This window comes from Staurois parvus, unplaced genomic scaffold (genome assembly GCF_062004578.1).
Source record: "Staurois parvus isolate SC_StPar_1 unplaced genomic scaffold, SC_StPar_1.0 ptg000011l, whole genome shotgun sequence".
NCBI classification, from domain to species: Eukaryota; Metazoa; Chordata; class Amphibia; order Anura; family Ranidae; genus Staurois; species Staurois parvus.
The window spans coordinates 27,110,045-27,115,416 of NW_028317807.1; the positions used below are offsets into that span (position 1 = coordinate 27,110,045).

The 5,372-nt window shown below is 51.9% G+C and overlaps 1 pseudogene; it reads left to right on the forward strand.

The window, feature by feature from the left end:
• Positions 1-4,908: 4,908 nt before the first annotated feature.
• LOC149474127 (U2 spliceosomal RNA) lies at positions 4,909-5,068 on the forward strand (annotated as a pseudogene).
• The last annotated feature ends 304 nt before the right edge of the window (positions 5,069-5,372 follow it).

Sequence of the window (5,372 nt, forward strand, 5' to 3'; positions counted from 1 at the left end):
GCCAGGCCCCTAATCTGCCATGGGCCCCTATATACCGCCTCCTCATGCTGCTGCCAAGTCCAGAGTCTGTCATGGGTCCCTGTACGGCCTCCCATTGCTGCTGTCTCCATCGCCACACTCTGCCATGTGCCACTTTCATTTCTCCTCACACACTGCTGGTGTGTTGAATTTTTTGACATAGGGTGCTGGCAGATTACGGGCCTCCTATAGCTGCTGCCAGGCCCCTAATCTGCCATGGGCCCCTATATACCGCCTCCTCATGCTGCTGCCAAGTTCAGAGTCTGTCATGGGTCCCTGTACGGCCTCCCATTGCTGCTGTCTCCATCGCCACACTCTGCTGCCATGTGCCACTTTCAGGTCTCCTCACACTGCTGGTGTGTTGAATTTTTTGACATAGGGTGCTGGCAGATTACGGGCCTCCTATAGCTGCTGCCAGGCCCCTAATCTGCCATAAGCCCCTATATACCGCCTCCTCATGCTGCTGCCAAGTCCAGAGTCTGTCATGGGTCCCTGTACGGCCTCCCATTGCTGCTGTCTCCATCGCCACACTCTGCCATGTGCCACTTTCAGGTCTCCTCACACACTGCTGGTGTGTTGAATTTTTTGACATAGGGTGCTGGCAGATTACGGGCCTCCTATAGCTGCTGCCAGGCCCCTAATCTGCCGTAGGCCCCTATATACCGCCTCCTCATGCTGCTGCCAGGTCCAGAGTCTCTCATGGGTCCCTGTACGGCCTCCCATTGCTGCTGTCTCCATCGCCACACTCTGCCATGTGCCACTTTCAGGTCTCCTCACACTGCTGGTGTGTTCCATTTTTTGTCATAGGGTGCTGGCAGATTATGGGCCTCCCATAACTGCTGCCAGGCCCCTAATCTGCCATGGGCCCCTATACCGACTCCTCATGCTGTGACGTTGCAACAAGGTGGAATTCAACCCTACATATGTTAGACCGCCTTTACGAACAGCAAAAGGCCATCACAGATTTCCTGATGTTAAAAGCAGATAAAGGTACTCCCTGTGTAACTTAGATGTCAGCCATTGGCAGCTCATGCGTGACACCTGCGCTTGCTCAGGCCCTTTGAGGAGGCCACGCTATTCGTGAGTCGGCAGGACTATGGGATGAACGACGTCATTCCTCTGTTGCACGTCCTGGAACAAATGCTGTTAACAATGGCTGGTCAGGGTGCGGTAGACGTGGCGCACAGATCTCAACGCCACATGGCCCCTGTGGGGGCAGGACTGGAAGAAGAGGAGGAGGTAGAGGAGGACATTGGTGCTCAGGAATTATTGAGTGAAATGGGTGGTTTTTCCACTCAGCGGACAGGAGTGGAGGAGCAGGAGCATCTGGTAGAGGAGGAGGAAGAGGAGACAGAGGACCTAGACGCACCGTGGCAGTATGCTGTGGAGATGGAGGCAGGGAGTCCCTCGCATTCCTTGGCACAAATGGCCCATAGCATGCTCGGTTGCTTGCGTAGCGACAGCCGAATAATAACCATCAGACAGAGGGATGACTTTTGGCTGTCCACCTTGTTGGACCCTCGCTACCGTTCAAAAATGGTGGCCTTTTTCACACCTGCTGAGAGGGAGGCCAAAATAACGTACTATAAAAAACACCTATGTAGTCAGCTGGTCTCTGCCTGTCTGCGCCAACGTCCATCCTCAGACACTGTGGGCCCTGTGCGCTCGTGTTCCGCTGCCATGGCAGCAGGGGAGGGGTGGGGTGGTAGGAGCAGTGGCAGCTCCACCAGCAGCGGCTGCCTCAGTCTGCAGTCGATGATGAGTAGCTTTCTTCACCAGCGCAGTGAGGAAACTACTAACCAGCCGCAGCAGCAGCAGCAGCATCAGGTGGACCTGGAGCAGGACCTCAAACAACAGGCTTAGGCCTACTTGGACAGCACCCTGCCAACCGAGGTAGACAATCCCCTTGACTACTGGGCAACGAAACTTGACCTTTGGCCCCAACTAGCTGAATTTGCCCTTGAAAGGCTGTCATGCCCGGCCAGTAGCGTGGCATCGGAGCGCGTGTTTAGTGCGGCAGGAGGTATTGCAACTCCGCGGAGGACACGACTGTCCACCCAAAGTGTGGAGAGACTGACGTTTGTGAAAATGAATCAGGCGTGGATTAGTCTGGATTTCAAACCACCAGTTCCTGACACAACTGACTAAATCCGCCATGAATCATGCCCCAAACATGTGCCACTTTCAGGTCTCCTCACACTGCTGGTGTGTTCCATTTTTTGTCATAGGGTGCTGGCAGATTACGGGCCTCCCATAGCTGCTGCCAGGCCCCTAATCTGCCATGGGCCCCTATACCGCCTCCTCATGCTGCTGCCAAGTCCAGAGTCTCTCATGGGTCCCTGTACGGCCTCCCATTGCTGCTGCCTCCATCGCCACACTCTGCCATGTGCCACTTTCAGGTCTCCTCACACTGCTGGTGTGTTCCATTTTTTGTCATAGGGTGCTGGCAGATTACGGGCCTCCCATAGCTGCTGCCAGGCCCCTAATCTGCCATGGGCCCCTATACCGCCTCCTCATGCTGCTGCCAGGTCCAGAGTCTCTCATGGGTCCCTGTACGGCCTCCCATTGCTGCTGTCTCCATCGCCACACTCTGCCATGTGCCACTTTCAGGTCTCCTCACACTGCTGGTGGGTTCCATTTTTTGTCATAGGGTGCTGGCAGATTACGGGCCTCCCATAGCTGCTGCCAGGCCCGTAATCTGCCATGGGCCCCCGTACCGACTCCTCATGCTGCTGCCAGGCCCGTAATCTGTCATGGGCCACTGTTGTCGCTTGTTGGCATATTCCGCTCGTTCAGATGCTCCTTCTCCTGCTACTCCTCTTCACGGATTCCGTCAGCAGTCTTTCTTGGAATCCGTTTCCAAGAGACAACAGTTTGCGAGCACGCACCCGACGGTGCAGAAGCTGAACGTCCTCCTGTCCAAGTTGCTGCTGCCAGGCTCGTAATCTGTCATGCGCCCCTGTACCGCCTCCTCATGCTGCTGCCAGGTCCAGAGTGTGTCATGGGCCCCCGTACCGACTCCTCATGCTGCTGCCAGGCCCGTAATCTGTCATGGGCCCCTGTACCGCCTCCCCATGCTGCTGCCAGGTCCAGAGTGTGTCATGGGTCCCTGTACGGCCTCCCATTGCTGCTGCCAGGCCCGTAATCTGCCATGGGCCCCTGTACCGACTCCTCATGCTGCTGCCAGGCCCGTAATCTGTCATGGGCCCCTGTACCGCCTCCTCATGCTGCTGCCAGGTCCAGAGTGTGTCATGGGTCCCTGTACGGCCTCCCATTGCTGCTGTCTCTATCGCCACACTCTGCCATGTGCCACTTTCAGGTCTCCTCACACTGCTGGTGGTTTCCATTTTTGTCATAGGGTGCTGTATGGCCTCCCATTGCTGCTGCCTCCACCGCCACACTGTGGCTCCACACTCTGGTTTTGGCCCCGTGACTGCCCAAATGAGTGAAGTGTGCGGTGATTCTAAGATCGACGGCACTCATCTGCATGTCATACTGACTGACAGTATTATTTCTCTTCCCCAGCAGACTCCAAGGGCATTTAAATTAAAGGTACAGTGTTCTGCACTAATATTAAGTCTCTCTGAAGCCTAGAAACACCCTTTTTTAAGTTAAATTCACAGCGAATTTATTCGACTCGAATCGAATATTGTCCACGAATTCGCCGAATCAGTCGAATCGAATTTTTCATTTCTTCGCTCATCTCTAGTCAACAGTATCAAAAGCCGCAGAGAGGTCAAGTAGTAAAAGTTCGGAGTAGTGGCCATTGGTTTTAGCAGTTAGTAGATCATTAGTGAGTTTTAGTAGGGCAGTTTCAGTGTCATCAGTTTGAGCCCGTGAAGCGCATGCTGGTTGAACCACTTGCGAGTAAAAATGCAAGCTGTATTCTTTGTTTCTCTGTTTTAAAGTGAGTGTAATGATTTAGTCCATTGATTTAATAAAAAACAGAACACTAAAGACACTGTGATGACCTTTTGGTACATATAACTGCCTGAATATTGATGACTGCATACTGAGAGTGATACCCACCTACATCCAAGCTGCGGAGTCTCCAGAACAGTACCAACAAAAGCAGAGTGAGGAGCCCAGGAGGATGGAGTGAAGGTTCCAGGAGAGATACCACTTGAAAGCTGGTCATTGACTATTAGGCTTATTGCAGGGGGACATTACCTTCCAAAGAGTGTGAGAGCACTTGAGGGGGGTCACAGAGCACACAAGAGCACATGGTCACTTTATGGGTGAAGTTATACCACCAAGTACTTTGTTGATGATTAAGCAAGAGAGTGAATTATATTTGGTGGATACATTAGGCATTCATAAAGGACTTATTGAGTTAAAGTGTTACTAAACCCAGGACCCTGCATTCACTATAATCGGTCTCCCACAGTACACAGAACATGGAAATGTAATTATTTTAGTAAATATAAACTTCTAAATACCTTTTCTCATCAGCAGCTAGAGCAGTTTTGTGACTTCTATCAGTATAAAGTCGAGCACATGTTAAAGCTTGTAGGAGGAGTTTTAATTTTGCTTTATGAATATGTAGAACCCTTGACCTCTGTCTGGACAACTCTTATTGGCCCTGTGCTGATCACATGCATTCTCCCAAGAAAAAAAAAAACCTCTCTAGCAATACACACCAAACTGAGCATGTGCAGAGTGACTCCACACGATATGTCTTATCAGGAGATAAGAGGGGGACACTGGAAGAAGGGGAGAATCAGAGAAGTCAGGATCAAACAGCTGTTTTACACAATGCAGAGGATTAACCCCTTAGATTCCACAGCGAGTATAACGAGCATGCTTTACTGCATATACAGACTGATTTTTCTGTTGTAGATTTAGTAACACTTTAAGCACTTTTATGAGGTTTTGTATATATTAGTGCATGTCGCTTCTCGGCCTTTTGGCTAAGATCAAGTGTAGTATCTGTTCTTATCAGTGTCCAGTGGGGGTGCTCCCGACCATTCTAGCTTTGCGGGGATGGTTGTTGTATAGTACCCTCACTGGTATGATGGGGGTCTGGATGGCTATTACGGGGGGAACAGAAACCGGGGAGCGCCACAAGTTAAGCTGGGGCCCTGGGAGTAATTCCCCTTTGGAACGTCTGAAGGACCCAGTACCTCCTGATTTGGACGGATCTACCTTGGTCTGGCCAGGGGCTGGGAAGGCAGAGAGTCCGCAAACTAGGTGCCCCCTGAGTAGTCGCCTCAGGGGTGCTCTGAGTAGCACTTGGGTGTGGGACCCCACGTTGTGAATGAGCACATGGTCACCGAAGTTTAAACACTTTTTGCACTGCGCCTCTAGGACCGGGCCTTTTGGTCAAGTTCTGGGCAATTTTTTTGCTACAGGCC